Genomic DNA, 14,821 nt, shown 5'->3' on the forward strand with positions numbered 1-14,821 from the left:
CTCAAATATCTTAATTATCTATGCTTAGGACACATGGGTTAGATTTTAAGAGCTGTGAATGTCCTGGAGTTTTGTGCTAGCCTGTATGGATGGATGGTTTTGTATCTACATTGTTTTCTGGAGAAAAGGAAGGTTTTCATCAGATTCTCAAATGTCTTTGAATTTTTTTAAAAAAGATTAAGAGCCATGCAAATATAACTATAAGCATGGAAAAATGTGATATCTGTAACCACTTGTCACAGTATTTCTCCTCTCCATTATTACCTCACTTGTGGTCACTTTGTCTTATTTGTTGAGGATGAAAAAAAAAGTGATTATTTGTGGTTATTTGCTGATCAGAAAAGTGAGCACCTCCTGAACCTAGGCAGCCAGTTTTCATGATAATTTGGCCCCATAGAACCATCAGGGAACTAAAGTATACAATGACCAATTTCAGGAAAGCCTATGTAATTTTTTCACATGATTTTTCTGAAAATATAAATAGAGGTACTGACAGGGAGATACCAAGTACTTTTTTCATCTACAGTTGATATTAATAAAGATCAATTTGTTCTGAATGCTCTTCACTGACAGGCTAGTAGGTGTCCCAACCTAAGGGTTATTTATCAGACCATTAACATTTATATAGATGAACAGAAATGGGGAACTGGTAACTGATATTTTTTCCAAAATATTCAAGATGGACACCAGAATGAATTCCATGTATACCTTTGCCCGTACTTTCAGTCAGTTAAAATTATGGGGGCATCGTTGGAAAGAAAATGGAGGTTACATTAAAAAAAGAAGAAGAATGAGTGTTGTTTTTTTTTTTCCTTCTGTAACTCTTAGCAGGTAGTTCAGCTTCAGTTTCACTGAATCTTGTTTATGCATTCAGCATAACAAATCTTCTAAAAGGCCCATGTAGCTGTAATCTCTGCCCTCACTCTAGATGCCTGAGGATATAAGTATCTACTCTGCCACTTGATACTTCTTAGAGACTGACCTGGTGCTGAGAAATCCTTCCCATTGTGTCCTCAATTAAACTCCCATGATTCCTAGATGTTGCCATTTTCCAGACATAAGGCAACTACGTCTGCCTAGATTACCTCTCTACCCTGGGAATTTTAAATCACTCTGTAAGGGAAAGAGAACTCAGCACTACTAACTCTCAGAATGAAAATTTTCCCCTTGCATGCTAATATTTTTAGAGTATTCATTGTCACTGAAAATAGACTTCCTCTTTCCCCTCTAAGGCTGGGCTGGAAAATCTTAGGTAATTATGAATAAAGCATTCTTTGCTTTTCCCCTCCTCCCGTAATGGATGCTTTACCTCTCACTGTGAGGACTGTGGCTACTCATTCTATATTTGACCTTTATATGAGAAATGAGATGCATTTTTAAAATGGAAGTTTTACAATAACATTAGAATTTTTCTCTTCTTGGAGATGAAGTGTAGGTAAGGAAGGAAGTGCAAAGTTTGGGGGAAAATGTAAGAGAAATTACTAAGAAAAGGAGAAATTAAAGTATTAGCTATTTGTGAGAGAGAGAGAGAGATTGATTTCACAAGTAACTCCCAGAGGAGTTCTTCCTTCATATCCGAAAAACAGTATTATTTTGTATTTAGCTTTTTACAGTTGGATAAGCTCAGCCTAGGAGATATTTAGAAATTTAGTGATAAATAAACCTAGGACTTATTTTTAATAATATTTATTAGCTTTGTGTTCTTAGGGAAATTATTTAACCTCTTCAAGTCTTGTTTTATCTGGCAAGGAGGAAAATAGGTCATAAATAACAATAATGGGATTATATACATATATGGATATATGTACATGTATGGATAATATGTACAGGGCCTGGCACAATTAAATTCAAAATCATATTAGTATTTGTTTATTATTACTATTATTAATGTTGCTTTCAGTTTTTAAATAATAAATGCAATCAAAGAGTATTTCCTGAGTTCCTATCAAGCACCAGGCGCTCTTTAGGAACCAGGGTGCCTTACTGAGCAGAAAGATGAAAGTCCCTGTACTTGTTTGGCTTAGAATCTAGAGTGGCGGACAGATATAAACAAGATAAATAAATAAAAATGTATAGTGCATTAAATACCAAGAAGTGCTAAGCATAAGAAATTTAAGACAGAAAAAGAAAATTGGGGGGATGGTGAGGTAGTAATTAAAGATGGAGTAGTCAAGAAAGACCTCATGAGAAGATTAATTTTGAGTAAAAACCTAAAAAAAAGTATATAAATAGACCATAAAGTCATATGGGGAAGAACAGGTAGGGGAGAATACCACAAAGACCTAGAGTAGTAAAAAGTTTTCACAGAATGATCCAAACAGAATCAGAGGATCTTATACAGCTAAATCATCTACCATCTGTAAGTATGTACACATACACCCAAATAAGTGATACAGATAAGAACTTTGGAAGCTCAAGGAATAGCAAGGTCCCTCCAGACTAAAACAGTTAGAGGAGGACTTCGCAAAGGAAGGTGGCAGATGGTGGCCTGGATTTGAAGGATAGGAAGAAATTGCATAGTCAGCAAAAGAGTACAGACTTTCAGTTATAAGAGGAATAAGGTCTGACAATCAAATGTGTAACATGGTGTCTATAGTTGATAACACCATATTGTATAATGGGAATTTGCTAAGAGAGTGGAAGTGTTCTCACACACACAAAGAGTGGTAAACATGTGAGGTGATTAATATGTTCATTAACTTGATGGGGGGGAATCCTTTCATGATTTATATGTACAGCAAATCATCACCTTGTGCACTTTAAATATCTTACAGCTTTGCTGGTCAGTTGTACCTCAATCACACTGAAAGAAAAAGTTCTAATTAAAGTTATTTTTGTACATCACAGTTCCATAGCCTTCACACTTTCAGCCATAAAAACAACAACAACAACAACAACAAAACAAACAGGGAATGACATCCTAATGGAGAAGTGGAAGAGAAACAGCATGAGATGGAGTGAAATAAGGATGTTGGTGTTGAGGGCAGGTGGGCGAGACAGAGGACGACGGGGGAGGCAAAGAGAGGCTACCTTGCATAGGGATGGCACTGGTGGGAGCGAAGATAGAAAAGCAGGTGAGGCCAAATTTTGTAAAGCTCTTAGGCCAGGCTAAAGGTGATTACATGCCATCATACAAATACTGAGGAGCAGTGGAAGCAGGTGAGTAACCAGATGCATCCAGGTCATTAGCAATACTATTTATTTTGGCAAGTTTAGGAGAGTATGGAGATGGAGGAAGTGGTTGAGTGATTCAGGAGTGAGGCTGAGAACATGGATTATGATATTAGAGGTAAGACTGAAAAAGGAAGGTAGATTTGATAGGGAAAATCCTGAGGATTTGATCACTAATTGCAAATAGAGGATAAGAAGAATCAAAGTTTTCTCTTCAGGTTTTAAATGACCAATTAAGTGTTGGCATTAAAGGAAATAGAGAAGTAGGGGCATATTGTGAGTTTGAACTTATGGTGAAGGAGGTGACGCAATCTAGGGTAGGTATCCTTAAGACTACTAAGGATAAAGTTCATGCAATGTTTGACAGGCTGAATTGAGTTGCTAAGAGAAATTTTTCACTGTGCATTGAAATCTAAATATTAACCTAGTGCAAAAATTGTATGAGAATATGCCTATCAAAATGTTACATTTTTACACCAGGGAATCATAAAAGTATTGCTCAAAAATGGGCCATTAGACATCACCTTGGTCCAGTTGGCTAATTTTATGGCAGGTTAAAGGGTACCCAGACATAATACATGACTTCCTAAAGGTCATGTCATTAGCTATTGGCAAAACCTGGACTAGCCCCTCAGTAAGTGTCCTTATTGAGACCTACTACCTCTCTATGTCATCTGTAAGAAGTGTTAGTGATTTCTATTTTGCTGTCTTGTTTGTGGAGAAAAGAGTTAGAAGGTTTGGATTTGCCCATTAACTCTCTTGTAGCCATTCTTCTAATTATTATGGATATTCTCACCCTTCCTCATGAAACGGACCTTACTCATTTACAAGCTTCACTCTTCTTGCCTTAGTCATTTTCTCCCACCTATGGTCATTGTTGATGTATCCTGATTAAAAAATAAGTCATCATTCTATTTCCTCAGTAGTTTGAGACAGAACAGTTATTTCTAATATTGTTATTTTTTCCTGTTTATCTTTTGGAAGAAAAATGGCTTTTCTTATCTCAAATTTAAATCACCACGTAGTCTTTAAAATGAAGACTCCAAATGTCCTTTCTTTGCAGACCAGCCTTATGAACTGAAGTCCATCATCATTATTCTAACAAACCCAATTGATTTATCCTTTGAGTCACAGAACTTTAAAACAAAAATAGATCCTAGAGATCATCTAAGGCAGTGCTCTTCAAACTATTATTCTCCAACCCATCTGTTACTAAATGTTTTCTTAAATGTAATTATCTAGCAATGTGCAGAAGTGTATTTAAAAGAGGAAAATGTTTACTTTTTTATTTACAATAGTGCTACAATCTTTCTTTATGTTTCTTTACTCTCTCCATTACACATGCCACATTATGATACAAGTCATGGCTGAACTGTATGAAAGCTGTATCTTGTGTATATTTTAAGGCCCAGATTGGTCTCATTGTCTCTATGTCCCAAGAGACTGAATTATAGAAGACTATTGACATTCTCATGGGATTCTACTGAGAGCTTTGGCAATCCCTGAATTCACAAATAGTACTGTAGCATTTTTTTTTTTGCATTAATGCCTGTCCACATGTGACCTGTACTATGAGTTTAGAACAAGTAAGCCATGCTAAAATAGACTACACACTATGAAAGTTATTTTCACTATTCTTGTTTCAGTTTCCCATCAAAGGGTGAAGTATCAGTTGTCTCCATTTATCTCATAGGATATTTTAAGCAGAAATGAAAGTCTTGGTGAAAACACTTTGTATTCTGAAAGAAAGTTGCAGTGCAAATGAGGACATTAGAAATGTTTACCCATCTTTACAGATGTTAATCTGACCAAAGCGTTTTCTCAAAATGTGAAATAATGCAGTCAATGTAGTCTCCCCTTATGGGGGAGGGGGGAGGAGGGATGTTCCAAGATGCTCAGTTGATGCCTGAAACTGTGGATAGTACCAAACCCTATATATACTCTTGTTTTTTCCCATATATACATACCTGTGATAAAGTTTAATTTATAGACACAGGAAGAGGTTAACAATTGTTCTAAAAATAGAACAATTATAACAATATACTGTAATAAAAGTTACATGAATGTGCCCCCTTTCCCTCTCCTCTCCCTCAAAATACCTCTTTTTTTTTTTGTAATGATGTGAGAAGATAAAATGCCTACATGATGAAATGAAGTGAGGTGAATGGCATAGGCAGTGTGACATAGCACCTTCTGACCATGTGTCAGAAAGATTCTGGATGGTAGATGACCACGGATAACCAAAACTGCAGAAAGCGAAACCAAGGGGGGCCAGGGCAGCGATTACTGTAGTGTGTTATCTTGGCTTTTTTAATGTTGAGAAGATTGGGAGAATAATTAATGGGTTTCTTGGATAATCTGTGACCATATAGTTAAAGTTGTATATGTGTATTGCACTTTTGTAATTCTTAAAAGGCATGTACAGTCCTTGAATTTTGCTAAGAGTCTTAGAGAGACTTTAAGGAAAAAAACCTTGGCCATCTTCTCAAGATCTTGAATCCTCCTCCATACTTACACATGTGCACACTTACATGCTTCCTTAAATCCTTCTAGCCAGCTTGCTTCCTACTTTACTTAGAATATTGAACTCATTGGGCAAGAACTTCTACTTTTCTTTTCCACTCATACCCTCAAATCCAGCTGATCCATATTACTTCTCTTCAGAATTTTCTGTTTTTCCATGAATTAATTATTTTTTAATTGTTCCCTCTGCTATTCTTTTCTTTTTCCTGATGGTCAGTTTAAAGTGTCCCAGTGTGCTTATTCTTAAATGCAAATCTAACCATGTATTCTCCTTCTTAATACCCTTTAATGGTTACCCATTGTTAAACTTTGCTAAAGCAATAGAAGCTTCCTCCTCCCTGCCCCACAAAGTTTTTACAGTTAAAATGGAATTCATCTGGTCAATGCAGGAATAGATGCAATTTTGGGACTCTTAGGGTCACCTGCTAACCCCTCTTTAACCAGTGTGGCTTGAACAGCTCTGTGAACCATTGATATCTAAAGTACTCAGTTTGGAAAACCATTGACCTACAATGGTTTTGTAGCCCTATCTGGCTCTTAATTACTCTTCAACCTCCAGGTCACCCTACCGTCCTTCAGATTCCATGAGGTAATTATTCCTTACTGTTTATAGGTCTTGAACCTAACATTATATTTCACACATTCAAGCCTTTGTACTGGCTGTTTCTCTCCTCTGCCTTTTCAGTAAAGACCCAACTCAGGTTTCTCATCAGCAAAGCCTTGTATCTGTGGCACTCATGTTCCTCAAACCCCACACTTACTGTAGTCTCTTGTGCCTGTTTCTCTATAAACTCAAATCCCTAGGACAAAGGCTGTGTCTTATCTTCTTATTCCTAATATCTTGCACAGCATCTGGTTACATAGTAGGCGCTCCATCACACTCTTTAAAACAATTCACTTTGTGACCTTTTTCATATCTTTTATTTTTTTTCCTTTGTCCTCTCTAATCCCCTATTAAAATAAATACAACACCTGCCCCTTTGGAGGATGGGGGGGTAAGGAACTGTGGAAGGTGAGTAGTTGGAACTTCAAGTTCCAACTTGAATCCAATAGCAATATCATATACAAAGTTAACATTATTTCAGAACTTGAACCCCACACATACTCAGTTGTAACTAACACTTGTATAAGTAACATTTGCTACCTGAAATATTTTTTTTTCCTGCAGTATCCTACCCAAATTAAATTTATTGCCATTGGGATTTGTGCTTTTGTTGGCTATTTTGGGAGACTTTGGGGATGTATTCAGTGTTCTAATTCCAGTAGTATTGATGAACATAAATGCTTCACTATGGGAAGAGAGATTTGAAGAGATATGATATTTAATGTCTACTGGATGATAATTTTCATGAATAAATACACTCAAGACTTCGTTTAGTAAAACATGAATTTGGAAAATGTTTTGAAAATTCCAAAAATTTCAGTTGATGATAGATTTTCTTCTCAGGCCATTTTTGTTTTGTTTTGTTTTTTTAGTCTCAGGGAGGGAGGAGGAGAAAAGTGGTCAGTGTACTTCAGAACATAAGCTCTTTGGGAGGCCATATGTTTGGCATTGTTGTCTGGGTGCTTTGTGGTATTAAGAGGACATAGCTGGGAATGTATGCAAGGTTGCCGGGCTAAATCAATATGCTAGAACTCTAGAGAGCATTTTTGGAAAGATTTCTGAGCTCCAGGTTCCCTAACCAAATAGTAAAGTGATTATTAGAATCCATAGGTTTTCTAGATTATGAGAATTCATAGAAGAGAGTAAATAAACTTCTCAATTAAAATGCAGAGTTGAATCACAGATCTGTACCTCTGAAACAAACAATACATATATGTTAAAAAAAAAAAAAAGAAGAAGCTAGCAGGAGGGGAAGAATGAAAGGGGGGAAAATCGGTGGGAGAGACGAACCATGAGAGACGATGGACTCTGAGAAACAAACAGGGTTCTAGAGGGGAGAGGGGTGGGGGGATGGGTTAGCCAGGTGATGGGTATTAAAGAGGGCATGTTCTGCATGGAGCACTGGGTGTTATACACCAACAATGAATCATGGAACACTACATCAGAAACTAATGATGTAATGTATGGTGATTAACATAACAATAAAAATTAAAAAATAAAATGCAGAATTGAACACTTGGACTTATTAAATGTATTTCACTAAGAACAAAAAAAATGTATAGCCTTTTGTCATATTTATTCAAAGTATAAAACCAGGTGGTCTCAAAAAGGTTTTATTTCTCTTGTTCAGTTTCATACTTTCTTAAGGTATAATATAGTAAGTTTTCTTTGTTTAATTTGTGCTTTAGTTGTCCCCTGCTCATTTTCAAAAGTTCTGCCTTCTCAAGGTGGGTCATTCTTTTAGACATTTTAAAAATTGAGATTACTTTGATGCTCATTCTACTAGCAAGTTTTCCTAGAGTAGCAAGGTAGTAAAGCATATCTGAATGAATGCCTAGCACATAGTAAGTATTTAATAGTTTTTGATTGAGTAATGGGATTATCATCCTATAGAATGGAAGATAACTTAATATCAAAATGTTTTTCAAAAACTAGCTTTTATTAATGATGTAGAAGATACTTCTCTTCATTAACACGGGTCATACAACTGGAATTTATCATAAAATGCCTACTTTCAAATCTTTATCGAGGCAAGTTTAAAAGGGCAGAAGGGGAAGAGAAGTGGCCAGGAGATAAAGGAATTGACTAAATTTATGAGACTCAAAATATTTACTAAATTTGTAATTTTATAATTGCAAATTTTGTAATATTACAAAATCACAGAGAAAAGTTATATTTTTAAAAGCTCAAAGAAAATGATTATTTCCTTTCATGCCATGGAGGAATCTTCTTTATTGCCTTCCTAGAAAGGACTAGTCTAGCACCTGATTGGGTTCTTCTGATAATGGTCCACGCACTGATTTAGCACATTTTTAGGAAGTCCTCCTGGTTCAGTGTCATGCTGAGTTACAATCCGCATTTACTAAAGAATGTTGGATCCCTTTTTCATACAAAAGTCCCTTAAATATTAAACTGTGGTATTCGGTATTTTAGACACTCTCAGATCACCTGGGGCTCCCCTGTAGTTGTCTGGACACTGCACATCTGTCACTCGAGTCCTGGACCACACTTGCGTCCTTGCCTGCGAGTACACACCGCTTTTCACACTCCAGTGGCAGCATACTCCCCCCCCCCATACAAGCAGCTGATAAACAAGATCTCTTCCACCTTTATTTGCTACTGTGATTGTCGAAATCAGTGTGGAAGATTTTAACAATTTATTAAATTCCATTTTGTTATTTTTAGTTCCTCTTTTAAGCCTACACAAATTTATGAAAATCTATTTCCATTCCATGTATTGTTTATAAACACAGGTTCTCTTTCTTTCTCATTTCCTCTATAAATTTTGTAAAGATGACTTCTTTTTTATTACTGATTTAAGTTGATATAATTTCTTTTTTTTTAAGTGGATAATGATTGAGAGAACATGTCATATGTTTTTAATTAAAATCTTAGCTAAAATTTAGAAGAACTCTTATTATATCCTTCATCTTCTCTATTTTTAACTTTCTCCTCTGGAAAATGGAGGCATCAGATTTCTTACTTAATAGGAAAAAAGGATCTACTTTCTTGATATAACATCATACTTTTAAAACTCTAAAAGTCAGCTTTACATTTATAACCAGCAACATAATAGATGGCTCCCACAGACTGGAGGCAGCTGGAGAAGGATGTGATATGCTCTGCGCACCCCACCCCACCCCACCATGTCCTCTGTCCCTAAACAAGGGGCAGATATGGAATTGGCAAGGCCTTACTGGAGTCATTTTAAGGAATTTGTTCAGTGAGTTGGACACAGTGATGAATCATGAACCTAAGGATGTACTAGAAAGTAGGTTTGAAGATGTTGAAGCAATTTTCTGAGTTCTGAATGTGTGGTTCCTTTTGCCTTTACTTAGAGATGTTCCATTGGTTGTGCAGATAATGCATTTTTCACCTTATTTTTCATATAACCAATTTATTAGGAATAGCAGGTAATATACCTGATAAATCATAGAAACCTGAGAATGTTTGGTCTAAGTCACATTAGAATATGAGGGTCAGAATGACATAATAAGCACAACTGGCATTGATATGAAGAACTGTGATTTGTTTTTAGAGAACATTAGAACTGATGTATATAAGCTTTAAACTTCCACGACTGTTTCTCTAAGCCTCAGTTCATCCATTATTTCTATTTGGGAAAATTCCTTCAAGAGTTTTGTTTTGTCAACATAGGAAAAGGTATATTTATGTATAAAAAATATTAACTCCCTATTCTTTGTATGTTCACTCAACCACTATCTAATTACCTTTTTACTTAATTCTCATTTACTCCCTTCTACTTTTTAACTGTTTTTTCATTTTCCTCCGTCTGAAAACACTGCTTCTTGTTTGCCTGATATGAATACACACACACACACACACACACACACACACACACACACACACACATTTTTTTAAACAACTAGGTCGTACTCTTAACCAAAATGAGAAAGAAGGTTGACTTCACTGGAGTGCTTTTGTTGTCTTTTATGTTCATGAGATAATTATGTCTTAAGACCCTTGATAATACTGTGATTGAAAGACCTGTTGCTGAATCCTTCTACCCCTGGAAGATTGGTAAGAATTCCCTTTAAATTAAGCTATTCAGCTGAATCATTTAAGTACTTGCAAATCAAGAGTTTACTTTGGAAACATTACATCTGATGTATTTTAAAAAGTTGGATGAATTGCCCTTTAAAACAAAATCACTTCTTCAGAAGAGGCCCCATTTTTCCCAAATACTTAATGGAGAAGAAATCTTTTCCTATTGAAGTGATTCAGACTTACATTATTTGCTCTCTTGTTTAATGCAAGGGATTTCTTAAAAATTTTATGGAAAGTGTAAGTATATTTTCATGCATTCATAATAAGCAAGACAACAGAGGTAAGGCAAAAAAAAGGATTTAAAAATGATAAATAATGTGGGCATTGTTGCTATGCTAATTTCTGTTCCCATTTCAGTGCTCAATAGCTTCTGTAAATAAAATTATCAGTTGATAACATTTAAACTAGGCACTTTAGTAAATGGAGGTATTGCTTATATATGAGCTTTTTAAAAAAAAGTTTAATTTTACTGAGGGGGTTTCAGGACTACTAATCATGGATTACATGAAGCAAAGTATAAAGCAATAGAAGGTCACCTCCAAGTTGGGGATAGAGTTGAATTCCTGCCAATATAGTTAAATAAGGTATTATTAACAGGACACCTTCATCCAAAATCTGTACATTACCAACTCCTGCCCTCCAGATTTGTGTGACCATGAAAATTGCTGCATATTTCCTGAGATAACACCTGTCCCCCAGCTTCAGTCCTTGACATATTGTGAACAAAGATATATGTCCAATGAACTGGTTCCCAGGGAAATGAATGAGTGTACACGTGCGCGCCTGCATGCGTGCGCGCATACACACACACACACACACACACACACACACACACACACCTCTTCAGACTTTATTATTACAGACGATTTGCAAAATCTGTGGATAAATAACATGCATTAATCTTACTTAATGGATAGATGATGCTGAAAGTAATATGAAAATCAAATTAATTCTGTTTTTCCCCATCCTTGCCTTTGAGAAACCTGAGTCTTCTGAGAGGTGAGGTGACTGCTTCAGGATGGGGTGGTGAATTACTGGTGCTAGTGGGTCTGCCTCTCAGATCCTCTGAATGCATACATAGGTAGCTTTTCACCCACAGCTCCATATAACATCTATCTTAAAAAGTCTGTAATTCATAGTTTCTTTTTAATCTTTTTCATAAACATGCATTGTTATTAAAGAAATTATTAAAGGAAACACTTTTCTAATTACCCATGGTTCTGATATCTTAGTGATTGTTTTTCTTCTCTGAAATTCTGTATTCCTTAAAGGCAATGGATTTTTGTGTCCTCCTCTGAATGACACCTTGTTTAGTAACATAACTTTAATCAATCAGCATGGCCACATTAAGCCTTTATTTTGAACCATATTTCTACTTACTTTTTATAATGAAGTTTGGGTGTTTCTTTCTTTTTTTTCCTTCATTACTTGTAATTTATTAAAAAGAAAGTACTGCCCTTTAGGTTCCATAGTTTTATAACAGGATTACTGACAACAAAAGAGTGGGTACTACATTAGCACCATAAATATTTTTTGTATCAATTTTTTATTTACATTGTAGTTGGTTAACATATAGGGTAATATTGGTTTCAGGAGTAGAATTTAGTGATTTATCACTTACAACACCCAATTTCATCATAACAAGTGCTCTCCTTAATACCCATCACCCATTTAGCCCAAAAAGATTTCATGGTGAAGAAATGGAGTGACTGTTAACTATAGCAGGCAAAATGAAAATTTAGTAAATGCAAACATTTTCTGGAACAAAGCAGAATACCGGTAAATAAAGGTATCAAATATAACTGGTTACCTGGACAAATATTTTTAAATGTTATAAGAAATATCAATGAAAACATTTGAATTGTGTAGTCATCCACATAAACTGAAAATGACCTGATGGAATTTGAGCTCCTGAAGTACTTGGACTTCTCTTTTATCCTTATTATGATCCCTAACACTGTGCTTGGAACATGGTGGGTAATTAATAAGTGCCTGGCAGATGAATAATGATTATCATTGATTTACTGAATGAGGAAGTGCGTTGGGAAAGTGCTGTCTATCAATATCAAGTTGGTTACTTTGAAACATTTTATATAAGATTTGGGAGGAAAATAAAAGTGTGCCATTTGATTATGCTATATTAAGAATTCCATTCTTACACCATATAAACTCATATTTGGCCTACATAATACACAAAGCACCAAACTGGGTTCGAAGATAGTTGGAAAAGGATGTGGTCAGAGAGGGTTTTAAATTATGGATTTACTGGAAAATAATCTTGTTTCTAACTTTAAAATCCTAAACAATACTGTAAACAGTTGGGGATTGAGTGTGCTTTGTGTCAGAGAAAGGTCTTTGTATGTATTTATTAGCACATTTCATCACACAGAAAGGAGTGCCTGGCTCTGGGAAACACACCTACTGAACTCTTAATTGCAGTAGTGATGCTTCCAAGCAGTAGGGAATACCAAAGACATCAGAGCCATGATTGAGGATGTTGAGGAAATGTCTTAGGCAAGATTTGAGTAAGTTTTAATTGTAGTAAGAAATACACAACCTCTGTGAAGTCATCCCCAACTCCTTGAAGCAAATTTAGACCCTTTCTTTTCTATGTCTGCAAAGCATGTTTATAAAAATCTAGTGAAAAACTAATCACACTATTTCCTTATGATGTTTCAAGAATCTCTCTTCCTCAGGGACAAGAATCTTGAATCCTTCAGACATACCAGGTACTTAATAAATATTCAAATGAATAATGGGCTATTATTGCCTAAAAATACAGAAACCATGTAATATCAGGTATATAGTTGAGAGAAAAAAGTGCTCTCAGTTATTCACAATAATTTATTTATAGAGAGATCTCTAGTAATCTCTTTCCCTGTGCTTTTTAAATTTTAAATAGCATTAGAGTTACATATTTCTTGGGAAATTGAAAGAGTGTTTGTGAGAACATTTGGGCTCTGGGCCTAATTGCCAGATAATAATTTGAAAAGTTTAAAGATTATAGTCCAAAGGTATAAACTTATTTAGGCATTTTATTTTTTTGAGCTTATTTTAGCAGTGTATATTTCCCTATACCACCATTCTATCTATCTAGGTTTTCTAATTTGTTCACTGAAAGTGTATAGCAGGGGCGCCGGGGTGGCTCGGCTGGGCGACTGCCTTCGGCTCAGGTCATGATCCTGGAGTCCCGGGATCGAGTCCCGCATCGGGCTCCCTGCTCAGCGGGGAGTCTGTTTCTCCCTCTGACCCTTTCCCCACTTGTGCTCTTTCTCTCTCTTAAATAAGTAAACAAAATCTTTTAAAAAAGCTATATAGCATTTTATTTTTTAATATTCTCTATATCTGTATTTATAGCACCTCTGTCTACATTCGTTTGTGTTTTTTTTTTTTTTTTTTCTTATCGTTTTAGTGATTTTTCTGTCCACTGCATTCCTTCTCAAAGAATCTACTCTTGGGGGATGCCTGGGAACTCAGGTCATGATCCCAGGGTCCTGGGATGGAGCCCCTCCTCGGGCTCCCTGCTCAGTGAGAAGTCTGTTTCTCCCTCTGCCCCTCCCCTCGCTGGTACTCCCTCCCTCTCTCTCAAATAAATTCTTTAAAAAAAAAAAACTCCTGGATTTATTCATTGAACCTACTATATATGTTTTTGTTCTTAATTCTCTTATTAATTACTTTGCTTAAGTTTGTTTTGTTTTATTTTCCTAAACTATTGGGTTAGAATGCTTATGTCATTTATTTTTATTCTATCTTGTGTTGTAAAAGATTTTAAGGCTGTGGTTATAATTTGACTACAGTTCATGCATTTCAGGATGTCCTGTATTAATTACCTGTTTTTCAGGAATCCTTTCTTTTAAAGTTTTCATTAAAAAAAATAAGTTTTTGTTTCTTCTTTGAACAAAAAGTTATTTAGAAAAAGAAAAAATTGTTCAGCTTATTCTCTACTTGACTGATTTTTTGCAGTATGAACTCTATTTTTTTTTCTTCTTTTGATTCTGTTTTATATTTTGCTATAGAATTACGTCATCTGGCTCTATTTTCCTTAACTTCTTAATTTCAGTGTCTTTTCCAATTTAATCATCCATCTGCTGCTTCAGAAAGTACCTGTGAAAACTTCCCTTGGCAGGACAAGGCACAGGAGATCTACAATTTATTTCTAGAACACTAAGCAAATCATTTCTAAAAGCATGCTCTTCTGCTACTATTGAGTAAGATGTTAATTTTTTTTCTTTCAGTTGAAGTTCTTTTTTTTTCCCATAGGTACCATTCTGGATTATCTCCCCTTACTCATATATCCTTGAAGGAGGGCTGATTCACCTACTACCACAAAAGTGTAATAGTACCTTAGACTATTCAAAACATTTCTTTTACTGGGACATTTAGAACATTATTACTTTTTTCTATTTGTTGAAACTATTGCTTAAGAGATCAGGTCCCCCCACCCCCAGTCTGTCT

The 14,821-nt window shown here is 35.5% G+C and overlaps 1 protein-coding gene across 1 annotated transcript in view; it reads left to right on the top strand.

Annotated features, from left to right (window-relative positions):
• Positions 1-14,821, top strand: part of TET2 (tet methylcytosine dioxygenase 2) — a 133,551-nt gene that overhangs the window by 38,013 nt on the left and 80,717 nt on the right. The window lies entirely within an intron of this gene.

This window comes from Zalophus californianus, chromosome 2, assembly GCF_009762305.2.
Source record: "Zalophus californianus isolate mZalCal1 chromosome 2, mZalCal1.pri.v2, whole genome shotgun sequence".
NCBI classification, from domain to species: Eukaryota; Metazoa; Chordata; class Mammalia; order Carnivora; family Otariidae; genus Zalophus; species Zalophus californianus.